Source organism: Juglans regia, chromosome 16, assembly GCF_001411555.2.
Source record: "Juglans regia cultivar Chandler chromosome 16, Walnut 2.0, whole genome shotgun sequence".
Lineage (NCBI taxonomy): Eukaryota > Viridiplantae > Streptophyta > Magnoliopsida > Fagales > Juglandaceae > Juglans > Juglans regia.
In genome coordinates, this window is record NC_049916.1 from 11,133,929 (window position 1) to 11,155,041 (window position 21,113).

Sequence of the window (21,113 nt, forward strand, 5' to 3'; positions counted from 1 at the left end):
TGATGATGTGAGACTTAAGTTCTTTCATTTCTCTTTGAAGGATAGAGCAAAGAGCTAGTTGTACTCACTAGGCCACGATCATTAGGATCATGGAATGAGATGACACAAGCCTTCTTTAACAAATACTTTTCCCAACATAAGACCAGTACTTTGAAGAGGCAAATCTCCACCTATGTACAAAGGGATAGTGAGACTTTGTATCAAACTTGGGAGATATATAAGAAGTTCTTGAGTATTGTCCTCATCATGGGTATACGAACTGGCGCTTAGTTAGTTATTTCTACGACGGATTTACACCTAGAGAGCGCCAATTCATAGAGATGATGTGTACTGGTGAGTTTTTGCAGAAAAATCTAGACGAGGCCATAGAATATCTTGATGAGCTTGCTGAAAAAGCTCACACCTATACTGGACCTAGTGCTACTGAGAGTACACATATGTCATGGCCTACTCGAAATACAAATGGTGGTGAAATTTACCAACTTAGGGAATATGATAACCTAAAAGCTAAAGTGGAGATACTTACTAGGGAGTTAGAGGTGTTAAAAACTAAGGACTTAAAGCCAACACACATGGCTACTCGTGTAGAGTCCTTTGGAGCATGTTTTGTGTGTGGTGCAGTAGATCACCTAGCTCAAGAGTGCCCCACATTTGCTGAAATGAGGGAAATGTATGAGGAACAATTTAATACCCTACGTATATACAAGAAGCCTTTTACACATTTATCCGGTGCCTACTATCCTAGGTGGCGTAATCACCCTAATTTTAGTTGAAAATCTGAAAGCCAGGAACCTGCACAGCCACCTAGAGCTTACCCTATGCCTCCATATCAGCCCACACCTTCTACGAGCCCTGTAGAGGACACCTTACATGCATTTATCGAGGCTAAAGGTAAAACAAACTAGAAATTTGAGTCAATGATCACCCAAGTGGTAGAAGAGAACAAAGAGATGAGGAACCATGTTCCTAAGTTGACTACTGCTTTGACCATAAGTGAGCGTGAGAAATTTCCATCCCAAGCTCAACCCAATCCTAGTGGGCAGCATATGGCACAAACCTCTAACCCTAATAGTCAAGATCTTAAGGAGGTAAATGCCATAACCACTCGAACTGGAAAGGTTAGAGAACCAACTCATAAAGCTAGGGAGATGTATGAAAACTTAGGTGATGAGACACCTCAAGAGTTGATAAGTCCTCAAGAGATGATGATGTAGCAAAAAGTCCATCTATGGTGCCCTTTCCCCAAGCTCTCAAGTCTACTTTAAAAGCTACTAACCATAGTGCTGAAATTTTAGAAAAGCTTAGGCAGGTAAAGATTAACTTTCTCCTATTGAATGTCATAACTCAGGTTCCTGCATATGCTAAGTTCTAAAATATTTATGCACGGTAAAAGGGAAGCACCACGTTCAAAAAATAGCATTCTTGACTGAGCAAGTAAGTGCTGCAATTGAACAAAGAATCCCACCAAAATACAAAGATCTGGGTTGCCCTACTATTTCATGCATCATAGGTAGTCATGAGTTTGCACAATCCTTGCTTGACTTAGGAGTTAGTGTAAATCTCATGTCATATTTGATTTACTTGTTGTTTGGTTTGGATAAAATTAAACCCACTTCTGTTGTGCTTCAATTTGTTGACCATTCAGTTAAAAAATAAAGAGGGATAATTGAGGATGTTTTGATCCAAATTGACAAGTTTTACTACCCTATTGATTTCTTAATTTTGGACACTTAGTTGGTTGTTGATTCTGACTCTAAGATTCCTCTCATATTAGGTAGACCTTTTCTTGCAATGGCTAATGCAAGTATAAATTGCAAGAATAGATTGATGAAACTCTCTTTTGGGAACATAACATTTGAGGTCAACATTTTCTATATTAGTAAGCAACCAAGGGAAGAAATTGAGTGCCAACAAACCTACTTGATAGATGCGCTTATTCAAGAGAAGAAGTATTCACAACTGAACCGGATCCCCTTGAACACTTTCTTGTTAATTTTGAATTTTTACTTACCATTGATTCTAATGTGTTTCCTGAAATTTTTGCTATTTCTAATAAATTGTAGGACTATGGAGGATCACCGTGGCAACCAAAGTATGAATAATTGTTGCCTAGGAGTGAAAAACAGTAACCATCAAGTGTGGAAACGCCTAAACTCGAGCTCAAGCCACTGCCCAATGGTCTTAAGCATGCCTTCTTGGGTCTAGGTGATACCTTTCCTGTTATTATTTCTTCACAATTAAGTGTTGTCTAAGGTGAGAAAGTTCTTAAAATGTTGAATGAGTATAAGTCTGCACTTGGTTGGACCATAGCTGATATAAAGGGTATTAGTCATTTGATTTTCTCACATAGGATTCACTTAGAAGAGGGAGCCTCAGCCAGCGCTCATAGAGACCCCCAACGTAGGCTTGACCCCACCATGAAAGAAATTGTGAAAAATGAGGTAATAAAGTTGTTGGATGCGGGTATTATTTACCCAATTGTCGACAGTAAATGGGTTAGTTTTACTCAAGTTGTTCCTAAGAAATCGGGTATCAGAGTAGTAGAGATTAAAGTAGGTGAATTAGTCCCTAGTAAGACAATGACTGGGTGGCAAATGTACATTAATTATAGGAAATTGTGTTGCCACTCAAAAAGACCATTTTTCATTGCCATTCATTGACCAAATCTTAGAGCAAGTGGCTGACCATACTTTCTACTATTTCTTAGGTGGTTATACAGGTTATTATCAAATTGAAATTGCTATAGAAAGGCCAGGATAAGAGTACCTTTACATACCCTTTTGGAACTTATTTCTGCATATGCCGTTTAGTTTGTGTAACGGCCCAACCTCATTCCAACATTGCATGATGAGCGTTTTTAGCTATAGGGTTGAAAATTACATGGAAATTTTTATGGATGATTTAACTATTTTTTGTTATTCCTTTGATTATTGTTTCCTGGATTTGAAGTGTCTTGGCCCGGTGTGAACAAAAAGGCCTTGTTTTAAATTGGGAGAAATGCCATTTCATGGTATCTTTAGGAATTGTCCTAGGTCATATTGTCTCTCCTAGGGAATAGAGGTAGATCAATCAAGGATTGAACTAATCTCTAAGCTTCTTATGCCTAAGACTGTTATGGATGTTAGATCTTTCCTTAGCCATGCCAGTTTCTATAGAAGGTTTATACAGAATTTTTCTACTTTATCTAGACCGTTGTGTAACCTTCTAGCTAAGGATACCAATTTTGAGTGGACCAAAGCTTGCCAAGAGGCATTTAGAACACTAATTGGTAAGCTTACATCTGCTCCCATCATGATTTTCAATGACGATGCTGCTTTGAAGTACCTTCTCACAAAGAATGATGTTAAGGGGTGACTAATTAGGTGGATTTTGCTTTTACAAGAATTTGATATGAGAATCAAGGATAAAAAAGGTGTGGAGAATCTAGTGGTCGACCACTTCTCAAACACCAATGACATGTCAATCCAAGATGATTTCCCAGATAAGCATTTATTCTCCCTTACTTCTTTACCATGGTTTGCTCATATTATAAATTATTTGACTACAAACAACATACTGGCATATTGGACTGCACAAGACAAGAGGAAATTCTTCCATGGGGTACGCAAGTTCTATTGGGATGAACCTTTTCTTTTCAAATATTTCCCTGACCAAATTATAAGGTGTTGCATCCTTGATGAGAAGATTGCTAATGTCTTAGAAGTTTTTCATTCTCAAGCTTGTGGGGGCCATTTTTCTATGAAGAAAACCGCTACAAAAATTTCGCAGTGTGAATTTTATTGGCCTACCTTATTCCGTGACACTAATGCTTATTGTTGTTCTTGTGATAGATGCCAAAAGTTAGGATCCTTGTCCCATATATGATGCCTTTGAACTCGATCTTAGTTGTAGAAATCTTTGATTGTTAGGGCATAGACTTTATGGGACCTTTTCCACCTTCCTTTGGGTATGTTTACATAATTGTAGCCATAGATTATGTGTCTAAATGGGTAGAAGCAGTAGTTGTAGGACTAATGACAACAAGACGGTGATAAAATTTCTTAAAGAAATTGGGTTATCTTAGTTTGGTACACCTCACGCTATCATTAGCGACTAAGGTACCCATTTTTGTAACTGCTATTTTTAGGCTTCTATGAAAACATATGGGGTTGTTCATAAAATTTCTACTACCTATCATCCCCGAACTAGTGGACAAGTAGAGTTGGCCAATAGGAAAATTAAGTAAATTCTAGAGAAAATAATAAACCCTGATCATAAAGATTGGTCTTTATGACTAGTTGATACACTTTGGGTCTACCATATAGCTTTCAAAACTCTCTTAGGTACCTTATAGACTTGTCTTTGGAAAGCCTTGCCACTTACCCGTAGAACTCAAGCATCGAGCTTATTGGGCCATCAAGTATTTTAATCTTGACCTAGGAAAGGCAGGTAAGTTTAGAAAATTTCAGTTGACCGTATTAGAGGAGTTGAGAAATGATACTTATGAGAACTCTAAAATCTATAAGGCTAAAATAAAAGAGTTTCATGATAAAAATGTTCCTAGGAAGACGTTTGAGCCTAATGATTGAGTATATTTATATGATTTTAGACTTCACAAGCACCCAGGAAAACTTCGGTCTAGGTGGACTGGCCCCTTTATAGTGGAGCATGTTTTTGAAAACTGGGTGGTAGAAATAGAGGATCCTAGGGATGACCGAGTCTTTAAAGTAAATGGTCAACGCCTCAAAATCCTTATTAAAAGACAAGTGCCTGAAATGGAAGTCATTCCACTTGCAGACACAGTCTATCAACCTTGACCCCACCTTGCAGGTATATTTTTTTGTTGTTTTCGTTCCTTTTCTTTCTTTATTTTTTTGTTTGTTGATGTTTTCTTTGTTTTCTATTTTTAGGATAGTATTATTTTGCCATTTCACACATCATGTGTATTCTATCCTTTTAAACATTGAGGAAAATGTTTAGTTTAAGTTAGGGGTGGTGCAAATTTTGCATTTAGAAATGCTTGTTGGAACTCTGTGGCACTTTTACATATGACATATTTTTTTTAGTTAACATCACACGTACATCATTTCACATGTGTGCTCATTCTCATACATAACCATCTTAGTGAATTCAACAAACCCATCTTGATCATTATACTAAGGTATTCACAGGATTTCTAATGCACTTATCCAAGTTTTGTGGTAAGATGGTGGTTTGACACATTTATCTCGAGAACTCTCTTGCTTAAGTCTTTGTGTGTGAGTTTTGGAGAGGAGTGATAAGTGTTATTTTTATGTGATTTTTATTACTCTTTTATTTATAAAAAGTGTCATTTTCCCTTCAATACTATTGATTTTATTTTATTTCTATATATTTTTATTCATTTTCTTGGATTTGAAAGAATGAGGAAATTTAGTGTAAAAGGAGAGCATTTTGGTACAAAAGAAGAAACTACGAATCCAAACCGATGAGAGGCAACGAGAGAGGATAAGATTTGGGCGAGGAGCCTTATCTCGTGGGCAGCAAAGAGATTTCTCTCGTCCAAAGGCGAGAAGACTTACCTCTTGGTAGGTGAGTAAATTCGTGACCAGAAGGCGCGAAAATTTGGCGACAAGGCTTTAGGCGGTTAGATTGGGCGATTAGTCTAAACGACCAACTTAAAAAATCAACCTAAATGACATCGTGGGCCACAACTAGAAAAGGTGAAAGGAGTCTTTCATCCCGGTTGGGAGTCTTTCTACTTGGTAGGCGAGGAGAGGGCCGTGTGGTCTTTGTGACCTCCTCGCTCGTTCATTTGTGATCTCCACGCTAGTTATATTTGCGCACACGACATCTACCCAGTGGGATAATTTCTCCCAACCGGGATCAATTGGTTGCTGACCACCAAATCCGAGTTCTGCAATCAATCTATTGGCGACCAAATCCTCTCGAATTCCGCAATTCAAGCCACATATCATTGAATCTTCCATTTTAGATAATCTTGTTATTTTTGAGATAATTCTTTTTATGTTAACATTTATCTTTAGAAACTAATTTCCAGATCTTTTAGGTTAGATTGTAGCCGCAATTATCTTGTTTCCAGATTTGAATTTCAACATCTATTTAATCTCGACTTGTGGGATTAATAGAGGGGAGTTCTGAATCGGAGTCAAAAGTTTTTATGTTTTAGAGTCTGAGTCTGAGTGTAGAGTTCTAGAATTTTATTCTTCAAGTGTTCTTTCAAGGAGGCAGAACTGGAGGGCAAAGGCTCGCATTCTTCATCAACTAACTTCAACGAAGAACACTAGTTTTATTCTTTTTCCTTTCAGTTTTATTATGATCTAATTCTATTTTCTAGAGTTTTGATGTAGCCTAGCATTGAACACAGTTTATATTCCAAGTTATTTTATTTTTATTATTTCCATGATTGATTATTTATTCATTAATCTTAATGCTTACAATTTTTTAGCTAATTATTGTTCGATCTTTTGGATTGCAATGAGATTGAGAGGTGATTTTTTAAAAAAAATCCAAAAAACTTAATGAGTCTCCAATTAGTTAAATTCACATAGAGATATGGAGTTATTACTTGGAGATCTTTTTGGTACTTTTCAAAAGAAAATATTGAATAGTTAAGTGATTTTTATCATTAACTTGGGATAATTGGGATTCTATAAAAAGGAAAAATAAATTGTGTGGGATTTGGTAGGTGAAGTCAAATGCTCTAGATCTATTCTTATTATTTTTAAAATCTTAATTTTAATGTTCTTTTATTCAGTTTAATTTAGATAAATCATTCTTCAAATTTTGATTTTCCAAATAATAATTAATTTAGTCAATTTCAAAACTCAATAGCATAATTATTCTATGTGGGTTCGATAACCATTTTTTTAACACTATACTACTTGTTACGATTCTATGCACTTGCAGATATATTTTTGTGCAAACAAGTTTTTGGCACCGTTGCAAGTGAATAGTTATTTGTTATTGATATTGATATTGGTATCATCTAAATTTTTACTACTTTAGATTTTATTTTATTTTTTTAAGAAAAGAAGAAGGCATACAATAAAGAGAAGAAGAAGGAGGTCTCCAAGATTGAAAGAGCCTTACGTCGGATCAATAAAGAGAAAAAGAAAGAGGTCGCCACCTCTAAATTTAATATGGTCGGCCATGAGTATAAGGCGTTCAGAGATTATGCTATTACTACATTGGCGGCACATATGGCAAATCTATCACAACAAATATGGCAATGCAAAAGGCTGATATGGTGATCCAAAACAACTCGGCTTTAATCCTCAATCTTGAGGCATAAATCAGCTAGCTCTCAAACATGCTTATCAAGAGGACAACATAGACTTTACCGAGCAACAATGTGACCAATATGAAGGAACATATCAAATTCATAACATTGAGAAGTGGGCGGACATATGACCAGTTGGTAAATACCGAGCGAGACACAGAAGCTGCCGAAAATTTGGAGTTCAAGAAGAAGGAAACTGAGTATGAGGTGAAAGAAGCAGATCGGGAGGCAACCAACCAACAAGCTGAGAAGACTAGAGAAAATAAAGGGGTTACAAAGATCCGGGGAGTTTCACGATCCCTTGCACTATAGGAAATTCCTATTTTGATAAAGCTTTATGTGACTTAGGGGCAAGTATTAATCTAATGGCTCTCTCTGCTTTCATGAAATTAGGCCATGGAGAAACAAAGCTGACCACAATCTCTTTACAGTTGGCGGATAGATCTATTAAATACCCGAGAGGACTCATTGAGGACATACTGGTCAAAGTTGATAAGTTCATCTTCTCGGCTGATTTTATTGTGCTTGATATGGAGGAGGATGAGGAGATTCGTTTGATACTGGGCCAACCTTTCATAGCGATGGGGAGAACTTTAATTGATGTCCAGAAAGGGAAACTTGTTTTGATGGTTGGCGAGGAGCAGGTCACGTTTGACGTGTTTAAATCTATGGAATTCTCGTCAGAGGTACATTCTTATTTTCAAATAAGCGATCTAGACATGATGAAGGCCGACGAGACATATGGAGCTGAATTTCCAAATCTACCACTCGAGGTATGTCTTACTCACTCTATGTCTATTGAATCTAATGATGAGAAGGTTAAGGAGTGTGAGAGATATTTGGAAGCTACACCTTCCTTTTCTCCTTCAATAAAACCGAAAGTGGAAGAGCTAAACTCATCTCACCCGAGGTCGCCAAGTAAGGAACTACCCAAGCTTGAACCCAAACGGCTTCCATTAAATTTAAGGTATGCCTTCTTAGGCCATGACTTTACTTATCCAGTCATTATCAAAGTGGAAGAGAAGTTGTTGAGAGTCTTGCGGTAACACAAAATGGCATTGGGTTGGACCATCCCGGACATCAAAGTAATTAGTCCTTCAATTTGCATGCACAAGATTTTAATGGAGGATAATTTTAAACCGATCGTCCAACCTCAGAGGAGACTGAACCCATCAATGTAAGATGTAGTGCATAAAGAAATATTGAAGTTTTTTGATTGAGTTGAATTATTGCATATTTTATACATTTAGAACTAATATATTTTATTTATTTCATTACATTATTATTGGTTTTAGATAAAAAAAAATGGTTAAGATGAATAAATCCGAGTTGTGATTTAAATTGGTTAACAGCATGATTTATGCTTAATTTTATAACTTGTGATTTAATTGGACAATGTTCATTCACATGCACAACATATTTTTGATATTATATTATTCTTATTTTATTTTATTTGTAATTTCTATTATTTTATTTCTAATTTCAAATTCAAAGGACTTTCAAGGGGGCAAGACGTTGGAACAACCTAAGAACTTTTAACGAGTGTAGGACTCTTCAAATAAGGATAATGATGGGGTTTGAGAGTAATTCGGATCAGAGTTCAAAATGCGTTAGGAGACAAAATGAACATACTTTAGTATTTTAATCATAACTTTCTGCTCAAATATCAGATTGATACGATTCTTAATGTGTTGGAAAGTTGTCTTAAAGGGCTACAAAGTTGTCTATAGTAAGAATTTCTAAATTTGAACTCCTGAATCACATACGTGGCTGCCAAGTTGAGTCCTAAAATTTAAGCGATTTTGGGTGCGGGAATATGAAGACATTAGGGTTTCTTTCCTATCCTATTTAAGCATATCATTAGCACGAAATTGGAGACTTTTGCAGAGCAAGGCTGTGCATTTAAAGAATTCCTTTGGGGTCCAACTGCTCCTCCAACATTCTCCTCCATTGCCAACCACCTCTATCTCCATTTATTTGGCTTGCTCTTTTCACTCTCTACTATTTATTTAATTTCAATTTGAAGTTTATGGTGTATTTTTGAGATATTTGACTTAGAATTTTGGACATTTTATTTGCTGTTTATTTACTTCGTGTTATTTATTTTTCTCGCTTCTTTAAGCTTTCATTGAATAGTGATTGCAATTATTATGGATTAATTTTGAGAATTTGTAATTTGAATACAAGGATGAACCCTAGAATCTTGATTTTGGGGCTTTTCAATTGTCAATTCATATTTTGTCAATTACTTTCTAATTTAGTTTATTTTTTAGCTTAGTTTTATTAATCTCTTAGTTCCATTGCATATTAGATTGATTAAAGTTTAATTAAGACTTAAATAATTTTAGTTTTATTGTTTAATTTTCAGATTAATTAAGATTGTTCAGTTTAGTTGATTCTTTGATTGTTAATTTCAATTTGTTAGTCTTTTACATTTCATTTCGACACTAAAAAATCCAAAAATATGAATCTAGTCCATAACTAGTGCCCTTTTCATTCTTGTTGCACTCTTCCATCTATTGCACATGCCATCATTTTTATTTTCTCTTTATGAATATTTTCACCATTTAAAACGAGTTTGATTTTAAGTAACTTTTCCTGAGGAGACTATCTACGAATTTATTCCTAATTATTACGCGACATCCTCCTGCACTTGGGATAGCCTTTGTGCTACTCATTTTTTAGTGAGTCAAGTTTTTGGATCCGTTGCCGAGGAATAGTTACTTGACGTAAATTTAGACTCGTTATTTTTTATTTTTTTTTATCTCAAATGTTTTTGTCACTATCTTATCTCTGATTACACATTTCACTTGTCACCTACTACTCAGTCACTTGAACTTTACTTATGCTATTTGGACTGATGTTTCATGTTATGGATGATGGACAATTCAATTAGGTTGGTTAGAGTTACATCGAGCACTAAGAGTAGTATACACAGTCCAGAGATAGATAGCTCTTCTGTTTTTTCTACAAACGAGGACATTGAAATTAAACAAACTATGGCTGCACCTGCACCACGCACTCTTAGAGATTATTTGCAGCCCACTTGCACCACTACACCATCATGCATTATTTTACCAGATGATGTACCTAATTTTTCTATTAAGCATGACATCATGTCAGTGATACGTCAGTTCCACGGGATGGCTTTTGAGAGTCCTTATCAACACTTGACAGATTTTGAGTTGGCTTGCCCTACTTTTATCAATAGAGCCACTACTGATGAATTTATTAGACTTCATTTATTTCCTTTCTCTTTAAAGGATAAAGTGAAGATTTGGTTTAATGCTTTGAGGCCTAATTCCATCTCTAGTTGGTTTGATATGCAGCGTGAGTTCTTACAAAAAAATTTTCCTTTTCAGAGAACTCAGTATTTACAAGAGTAGATCAGTCAATTCAATCAAAAATCTGACGAGACCTTCCAGGCCAGTTGGGAAAGGTTTAAGGATTTGGTGAACATCTGTCCACATCACGGTTTTGAATCCTGGAGGTTGGTGAATTATTTTTATACTGGTCTCACTCCACAATGCAAGTAGTTTGTTCAGACTATGTGCAATGGAGAATTCTTTAGTAAGGAACCTGATGAAGCATTGCCATTTTTTGACTATCTTGCTGAGAGCGCACAACAATAGAACACTCGCACTGATCGAGTTTCATTGACAGCACAGCCATTGAGGGCTATCACTGGTGGGGGTAGATATGAGCTTAAGGAGGACACTGACGTTCAAGCCCGAATAGCTGCATTGACTAGAAGATTAGAGGTCATGGAGATGGAAAGAGTGAAGGCCGTGAAAGCAGTAGAGGCATGTTCTTTATGTGCTGATTCAAACCACAAGACCCAAGATTGCCCAATCATGCCAGTATTTTAGGAGAGTGGCTCTAAGCAGATGCAATCAGCAAACTGGGTTAATAGAGCACAAAATCAGCCTTTTTCTAATACATATAATCCGGGGTGGAGTTATCATCCAAATTTCTCATTGAGGAATGATCAGCCTGGTCGATCTCCGCCACCTTCTCAGCAGCCATTTCATCAGGCTGCTCCTCAGCACCAATATCAGCCATATCAGAGTTCTCAGAGCTATCCTTTTGTAGCACCTTTAGGATTTTAGCCTCATGTAGCTGCATAGAGTTCTTAGCCTCAATCATCTGCGAAGAAGTCTCTAGATGACAGTATGGCACAGATGGCCAATACACTTCAGTAATTCATGCCAATTCAGGCCACCACAAACAATCAGAACACTCAGGCCATAAATGACTTGCGAGGCACCATCAATAAGATGAGCACGACATCGGGCACTCTAGAGAAAGGGAAATTCCCAGCACAGCCTCAGCCTAATCCTCAAGTATACCGGCAACAACAACAACAAGTGCATAATGTCTCAGGGGAGGTTTTTGAGACAGCGAATGTCGTTTTTACTTTGAGAAGTGGAAATGAAGTTTCCCAACCAGAGATGACTATGGACACACAGGTAGTTGCTCCTACACCTGAACATGCAACATAGACTAATGAAGCTGAAAAAGAACCAGAGGTAGTGAGACCAGAATTGAAGAAGCCTGTGAGTGCAGATGATGAAACTAGTAGGGGTACCAACCTATGGTTCCCTATCCTCAAAGATTGGTGGCTGACCAAAAGAACAAATATCACACTGAGATTCAGGAGATTTTCAAGCAAGTAAAGATTAATATTCCACTCTTGGATGCCATACAACAAGTGTCTTTGTATGCAAAATTTTTGAAGGACTTGTGCACAGTGAAGAGGAAGCTGAATGTAAAGAAGAAAGCTTTCCTAATGGAGTAAGTCAATGCATTGATATTGAGCGAGACTCCTCAGAAGTTCAGAGATCCCAGCTCTTCCAACATTTCCATTATGATCAGTGAGTCATGCATTGGGAGAGCTTTACTTGATTTGGGGAGTAGTGTGAACTTGCTACCATTCTCAGTGTATGAGCAGTTGAGATTAGGTGAGCTGAAAAAGACCTTTATAATGCTACAGTTGGCTGACAAAACAGTTAAGGTGCCGAGGGGTATTGTTGAGGATGTGTTGGTCCAGGTGGACAAATTTTACTACCCGGTGGATTTTGTAGTTCTTGATATGCAGCAGCCCAACTCCATTATTTAACAAGCTCCTGTCATTAATAGAAGGCCATTTCTAGCTACATCAAATGCTTTGATTAATTGCAGAAGTGGAGTTCTGAAAATTACTTTTGGGAACATGGCACTTGAGTTGAACGTTTTCAATGCTTACAAGATGCCATCACATTTTGATGACACAAGTGATTTGAATGCTGTGGAGAGTTTGATACCAACATAATTTATTTGCTCAACTTTTCTTTTCTCTGATAATGATTCTATTTTTTAGACACCTGAATTTTTACTTGATGAAAAAACTGACCATGTTGATGAAAATGTCTTTGAATTTTTGGACTGTTTTGCAGATTCTTCTTTACCACTTGAAATACAATTTGCAGGCGCGAGATGGAAACCACAGTTTGAAACTCTACCACCACCAGGCATATATAAATTTTCAGAGGAAGAAGTTCCACAGTTGGAACTGAAACCACTTCCTCAAGATTTAAAGTATGTGTTTCTTGGTCCTGAAGAAGGCACTTTTCCTGTGGTTATTTCCTCAAAGTTAAATCAGAAAGATGAGACCCAATTGATTGAAGTCTTAAGAAAGCATCGAGGCGCAATTGGTTGGACAATAGTCGACATCAAAGGTATTGATGCTACTGTTTGTACTCACAAAATCCATCTTGAAGATGATGCTAGACCGGTTCGTGATGCTCAACGTAGGCTCAATCCTACCATGAAGGAAGTTGTCAAAGAGGAAGTGCCTAAGTTGCTCGTAGTGGGTATCAATTACCCCATCTCAGACAGTAAGTGGGTAAGTCCAACTCAAGTGGTACCAAAAATATCTGGTTTAACTGTTGTAAAAAATGATAAAAATGAGTTGATTTCAACTAGAATGGTTACTGGTTGGAGAATGTGCATTGATTATAGAAAACTTAATTCAGCCAGTAGGAAGGATCATTTTCCTTTACCATTCTTGGATCAAATTTTAGAAAGAGTGGCTGATAATGCATTTTATTGCTTCTTAGATGGATACTCTGGTTATTATCAAATTGCTGTAGCGCCTAAGGATCAGGAGAAAACCACTTTCACCTATCCTTTTGGCACCTTCGCTTTTATGAGAATGCCTTTTGGTTTGTGTAATGCTCCAGCTACTTTTCAGAGATGCATGATGAGTATTTTTTCTGACATGATTGATGATATTGGTGAAATATTCATGGATGACTTCTCTGTTTTTTGGAAATCTTTTGATAGTTGTTTGCATAATTTGGCATGTATTCTCCAGAGATGTGAGGAAAAAAAATCTTTTACTTAATTTGGAGAAATGCCAATTTATGGTTACTCAAAGTATTGTCTTGGGACATATTGTTTCTTCTGAAGGTATAAAGGTCAACAAGGCAAAAATTGAATTAATATCTAAACTTCCTATCCTTAGGACGGTTAAGGATATTTGTTCTTTTCTTGGCCATGCTGGCTTTTATAGGTGGTTTATTCAAGGGTTCTATTCTATTGCAAAACCTTTGTGCACTCTTTTACAAAATGATATTGAATTTGTTTTGACTGATGAGTGCCAAAAAGCTTTTGATACCCTTAAAGAATCACTTACCACTGCCCCTATTATGCAAACCCCGCTGTGGGACCTTCCCTTTGAAATCACGACTGATGCAAGTGATTATGCCTTAGAAGCTGTTTTGGGGCAGTGTGTGGATAATAGACCTTTTGTGATTTATTATGTCAGTAGAACCTTGAATGATGCCTAGAAAAATTACACCACTACTGAAAAAGAATTGCTTGCAGTGGTTTTTGCACTTGATAAATTTCGGGCTTATATTCTTGGTTCTCCTGTTACTATTTTCACTGACCACTCTACTCTTAAGTATTTGTTGGCTAAGAAAGATGCAAAACCACGCTTGTTTCGCTGGATTTTACTACTTCAAGAGTTCAACATCAACATTAAGGACATGAAAGGAGTTGAAAACGTGGTAGCTGACCACCTCTCTAGATTGCCATCATCCTCCTCTTCAAATGTTAGCCTTCCTCTTGACGATAGTGTCCCAGATGAGCAGTTGTTTATGATTAATAGAGCTCCCTGGTGTGCTGACATAGTCAATTATCTGGTGACTGAGCGAATGCCTTCTGAATGGTCCACCCAAGATAAGCGTCAATTTCTCTCTGAGGTATGACACTTTTACTTTAATGATCCATACCTTTTCAAATATTGTTCGGACCAATTGATTCAAAGATGTCTTCCTGATGATGAGTTTTCTTCTGTGTTGAGATTTTGTCATTTTGGTGCATGTGGTGGTCATTTTTCAGCAAAGAAAATAGTCGCTAAAATTTTGCAAAGTGGTTTTTACTAGCCTTCTATGTTTAAAGATGCTTATAATTTTTGTAAGCCTTGTGAGCCTTGTAAAAAATTGGGATCCATTAGCAAAAGAGACATGATGGCTCTTTCCCCTCTTCTTACCTTAGAAATTTTTGATTGTTGGGGAATAGACTTCATGGGACCTTTTCCAATTTCCTTTGGAAACATATTTATTTTATTAGCTATGAATTATGTTTCAAAATGGGTGGAGGCCATCGCTTGCAAAACAAATAACCATTGTGTCGTTCTAAAATTTTTGCAATCTCTGTTTGCTCGCTTTGGCATGCCTAAAGTTATCATTAGTGATGGGGGTTCTCATTTTTGCAACAAACCATTTTCTACACTCATGAAGAAATATGGTATCAGACACCGAGTTTCTACCCCTTATCACCCTCAAACAAATGGGCAAGCAGAATTGGAAAACAGAGAGATCAAAATCATTTTAGAGAAAACTATTAATCCTAATAGGAAAGATTGGTCAGTTAAGCTTCTTGGTGCTTTGTGGGCTTATATGACAGCTTTTAAAACAAATCTAGGGATGTCCCCTTATCGATTAGTTGATGGTAAAGCTTGTCATTTACTTGTTGATATTAAGCATCGAGCTCTTTGGGCTATAAAACATGTTAACATGTCACTTGATGAAACTTCAGGGTTGAGAAAATTGCAGATCAATGAATTGGCTTATGACAATGCTCAGCTGGCAAAAGAATGCATGAAAATTCTACATGATCAGAAAATTCATCCGAAGCATTTTACACTTGGCCAAGAAGTTCTTTACAACTCTCGCTTACATATTTTTCCTGGTAAATTGAAATCCCGATGGAGTGGGCCGTACATTGTAAAGAAGGTTCATCCGCACAACGCGGTTGACATTGTCAATCTGAAGAATGGCAATTGCTTCACTGTCAACAGACAACGTCTAAAGCCATTCTTGAATGTCTTTGATCCACATGAAGAGATCTTGCTTGTGCAAGATTTCAGGGAAGTGTATTGATCTTTTCACCCTTTATAGCTTTCTTTACTTGCATTTTGTTTTTATTTATTTGTTGTTTTGCTTTGATTTTATATGTCATGTTGATTTTTTTTTTGCTTGCTTATTCCTGTGCACTTTGTTTTCTTTCGTTCAATTCATTGAGGACTATGTCTCTCACTAGTTGGGAGTAGTGTGTGTGCACAGAATTAAAAAAAAAAGGGAAAAAATTTGCATTAATGTGATGTGTATCGATACACATATGATTGACACACACTCTATTTCTAGTATTTTCTGAAATCTCAGCATCTTGGTAGAGTAGTTTAGCACAATCATTTTGTGAAGATTTATTTTCAAGCTTAAGCATAGATCATGATTTTTGATGCATCATATTTTGTTGATGTGCAGCTTGAAACATCGGGATGCTATACTTATTGAGATGACACTTGATAAGATTTTTGTAGAACGAATGGCAAATTTTGAAGGACATTTTGCACATGCTTACGGTTGTAGTGTTCCTTATTTATTGTTCATTGATTTAACACAAGAGAAGTAAACTGCAGGACTACTGAGTCATGCTTCAAAAAGAAAAGAAAAAAAAAGAGAAAAAAAAGGAGAAAAAAAAAGAAAAAGAAAAGGAAAAGAAAGAAAAAAAGAAAAAAGAGATTTGAAAAGAATAAAAAAAAATAGATAAAGGTGGATTAGTGAGATTTCCTACGTAAAGGGCTAGAAACGGTTACCCCAAGAATCTGGAGGTTGAGTGTTCAACCTTTAAAATTAGAGCTGGCGTGAAAACTACTAGTCCCTTGGGCTTTGAGATAGTTAGAATCAGCAATGATTAATCTTAAGGTTGAAAAATCCTATGACAAATCATGGCTAGTAATATGGAACACACAACCAGTTTAGCTCCACACACACATTTGAGTTCTGAGACATTTGCCTCAATTCTATGTGAAAGATTATTGAGATAGTCTTGATGGCTATAGCCCCTAGGGGTTGAGTAGTAACGTGTCACTTTTGTGAGAATTCATAATTGTGTTTCATTGTTTCTGTTTGGATTTCGATCTTTATGCAATATTCATCTCAATTAATTTTCACTATTTTGCTCAAGGATTAGAAAAAGCTAGTTGGGGAGTGTGATTGAGTTGAATTATTGCATATTTTATACATTTAGAACTAATATATTTTATTTATTTCATTACATTATTATTGATTTTAGATTAAAAAAATGGTTAAGATGAATAAATCCAAGTTGTGATTTAAATTGGTTAATAGCGTAATTTATGCTTAATTTTATAACTTGTGATTTAATTGGACAATGTTCATTCACATGCACAACTTATTTTTGATATTCTATTATTCTTATTTTATTTTATTTCTAATTTCTATTATTTTACTTCTTATTTCAAATTCAAAGGACTTTCAAGTGGGCAAGACTTTAGAACAACCTAAGAACTTTCAAAGAGTGTAAGACTCTTCAAATAAGGATAATGATGGGGTTTGAGAGTAATTCGGATCAGAGTCCAAAATGCGTTAGGAGACATAATGGACACACTTTAGTATTTTAATCATAACTTTCTGCTCAAATATCGGATTGATACGATTATTAATGCGGGAAAGCTATCTTAAAGGGCTACAAATTTGTCATGAATAAGGATTTTCAAATTCGAACTCCTGAAGCACGTACGTGGCTACCAAGTTGAGTCCTAAAATTTAAGTGATTTTGTGTGCGGGAATATGAAGACATTAGGGTTTCTTTCCTACCATATTTAAGCATATCATTAGCACGAAATTGAGGACTTTTGCAGAGCAAGGCCGTGCATTTAAAGAATTCCTTGGGGTCCAACTACCGCTCCAAGGTTCTCCTCCATTGCCTACCACCTCCATCTCCATTTATTTGGCTTGCTCTTTTCACTCTCTACTATTTATTTAATTTCAATTTAAAGTTTATGGAGTATTTTTGAGATATTTGGCTTAGACTTTTGGGCATTTTATTTGCTGTTTATTTATTTCGTGTTATTTATTTTTCTCACTTCTTTAAGCTTTCATTGAAGAGTGATTACAATTGCTATGGATTAATTTTGAGAATTTGTGATTTGAATACAAGGATGAACTCCAGAATCTTGATTTAGGGCTTTTCAAATTTCAGTTCATATTTTGTCAATTACTTTCTAATCTAGTTTAATTCTTAGCTTAGTTTTATTAATCTCTTAGTTCCATTGCATATTAGATTGATAAAAGTTTAATTAGGACTTAAATAATTTCAGTTTTATTGTTTAATTTTCAAATTAATTAAGATTGTTCAATTTAGTTGATTCTTTGATTGTTAATTTCAATTTGTTAATTTTTTACATTTCATTTCGACACTCAAAAGTCTAAAAATATGAATCTAGTCCATGACAAGTGCCCTTTTCATTCTTATTGCACTCTTCCATCCATTGCACATACCATCATTTTTATTTTCTCTTTGTGAATATTTTCACCATTTTAAACGAGTTTGATTTTAAGTAACGTTCCTTGAGGAGACGATCTAGGAATTTATTCCTAATTATTGCGCGACATCCTCCTGCACTTGGGAGATAGCCTTTGTGTTACTCATTTTTGAGTGAGTCACTTTTAGATGTCGGGATCATTTATCCAATCTCAGATAGTGCATGGGTAAGTCCAGTGCAAGTCATCCCAAAGAAAGGAGGGAAAACTGTGATCAAGAATGACAACAATAAACTCATATCGATGAGGACGATCACAAGATGATGAGTATGCATAGACTATTGAGAACTTAATGATGCAACTTGGAAAGATAATTTTCTCATACCGTTTATTGATCAAATGCTAGAAAGACTTGCCAGCCACGCCTACTACTGTTTTCTAGATGGATATTCCGGTTACAATCAAATAGCCATTACACTCGAGGATCAATAGCAGACCACTTTCACCTATCCTTACGACACTTTTGCATATAGGCACATGCCTTTTGGTCTTTGCAATGCGCTAGCCACTTTTCAAATATGCATGATGTCCATCTTCTCGGACATGGTGGAAAAAGTTTTAGAAGTTTTCATGGATGACTTCTCGATTTTTGGTCACTCATTTGATAATTGCTTATCTAATTTATCTTTGGTTTTGCAGAGATGTAAGGGGACAAATCTTGTTTTAAATTGGGAAAAGGCCACTTCATGGTCAAGGAGGGAATAGTGTTCGGCCACAGCATTTCCTTCAAGGGAATTGAGGCCGACCGAGCAAAGATAGAAGTTTTTGACAAACTTCCACCACCGATCAATGTGAAGAACGTGAGGAGCTTCTTGGGTCACGCCGGGTTCTATCGTCGGTTTATCAAGGATTTTTCCTGAATTACTAAACCTATCATTATATCACCGGGTTGGAATTTACCTTTTGGATTAATGTGTGATGCTAGCGATTATGCTATAGGGGCTGTTTTGGGGCAGAGAAAAGATAAAATTTTTCATGTTATTTATTATGCAAGTCAGACCTTAACAGGAGCTCAACTTAATTATGTTACTACTGAAAAAGAATTGTTAGCAGTTGTATTTGCCTTTGACAAATTTCAATCTTATTTGATAGGTTCGAAGGTGGTCATCTACCCTAATCACTCAGCTTTTAAATACTTGCTATCGAAGAGGGATGCCAAACCAAGACTGTTAAGATGGATTCTGCTACTACAAAAGTTCGGTTTGGAAATAAGAGATAAGAAAGATATCGAGAATGTAGTGGCCAACCACTTATCTCGCCTTGAGCTTAAAGAGGCAGCTGGCGAGGAGAATTTCTCAATTAATGAGACCTTCCCGAATGAGCAATTAATGATTATACAAGTTGTTCCATGGTATGACGACATGGTAAATTATTTGGTGTCCAGAATTCTACCGACTGAGATGACATATCAACAGAAGAAGAAGTTCTTCTCTGATTTGAAATATTATTTTTGGGAGGAAATTTTTCTATACCGGCACTAGACAGAGTAGATAATTAGGAGATGTGTGCCCGAGGAAGAGATGGAGAGCATACTCAAACATTGCCAATCATTGGAAGTAGGTGGCCACTTTGGTGGAGCAAAAACAATAGTAAAAGTTTTACAATGCGGCTTTTATTGGCTGACTATTTTCAAAGACTCTTTTCATTTTTTTTAATTTATGTGATCATTGTCAAAGGGTTGGCAACATTTCTAGGAAACATGAGATGCCTTTAAACAATATTTTAGTGATTAAATTATTTAATGTTTCGGGTATAGATTTCATGGGTCATTTTCCATCCTTATATTCTAATAAATTTATTTTGGTTGTTGTATATTATGTCTCCAAATGAGTGGAGGCGATTGCCTTGCCAACCAATGATGTGAGGGTCATAGTGAATTTCCTGTGGAAGATTTGGCATGCCAAGGGCCATAATCAGTGATGGCTGGAAGCATTTTTGCAATCGCCAATTTGAAGTGTTACTGAATAAATATGGCGTTACCCATCACGTGGCGACACCATACCATCCTCAAACGAGCAGTCAGGTCGAGGTGTCTAATCGGGAGCTAAAGCGCATACTGGAAAAGACCGTGAGTGTCTCTCGAACAGACTAGGCAAGAAGGTTAGATGATGCGCTATGGGCCTATCGGACTGCATTCAAGACACCGATCGGGATGTCACCTTATTAGCTCGTTTATGGAAAAGCTTGCCATCTACCCGTGGAGCTAGAACACAGAGCCTATTGGGCGAAGAGAACACTGAACTTCAATTTACAAGTGGGTGAAGAGAATAGTGCAGATCAACGAGATGGATGAGTTCCACAATGCTCAGATTTACAAAGATAAAACGAAAAGATGGCACGATAAGCATATTCTGAGAAGATAATTCGAAGTCGAGCATAAAGTTCTATTATTTAACTCAAGACTTGGTCGACCACAATTAAAATAATGTAAGCAAGTCTTCTCTGGATAGAGACCTCTCTCCCTTATGACGAAAAACCACCCTAGCTCGTCCAAACCCCCAGATCTGTTGAAAGGGGGTGGGAGCTTCGGCTCCTCGCCCCCTCCCCCATGCCCTCTTCCTTTTCTTTGTCTATTTAACTTCTGTGTAGTGTTTTTATTTTATTTTGTGTTTTTAGACCGAATAAGGGAGGATCGCTGTTCGATTCGTTCCGGCCACCACATCTCTACACGTGCCCCACTGGTATGACGCCCAGCTGCCGATCTTCATGACCTCCAAATCCGGCGTCCATCGGAGCGGCGCGTATCCCGCACGCGCGAGATGAAATTCTGGACACCGTTGGCGCGTGGCCTTCACGCGCCACCGAGGAGCCCTCTCCCAACACCACGCTCGGTTGCTGTGGAACCTCTGACTCCGGGTCTTCCAAGTCTGACCGTCGGCTTTCCTCCCAGCGTGAACAGTTTCTGCACAAAACAATGCCGACCATTGTGTACTGTTCATCCGTTTTGTATTTTTTTG

The 21,113-nt window shown here is 36.8% G+C and overlaps 1 pseudogene; it reads left to right on the plus strand.

The window, feature by feature from the left end:
* Nucleotides 1–917: 917 nt before the first annotated feature.
* Nucleotides 918–20,781, plus strand: LOC118344793 (annotated as a pseudogene).
* Nucleotides 20,782–21,113: the final 332 nt, after the last annotated feature.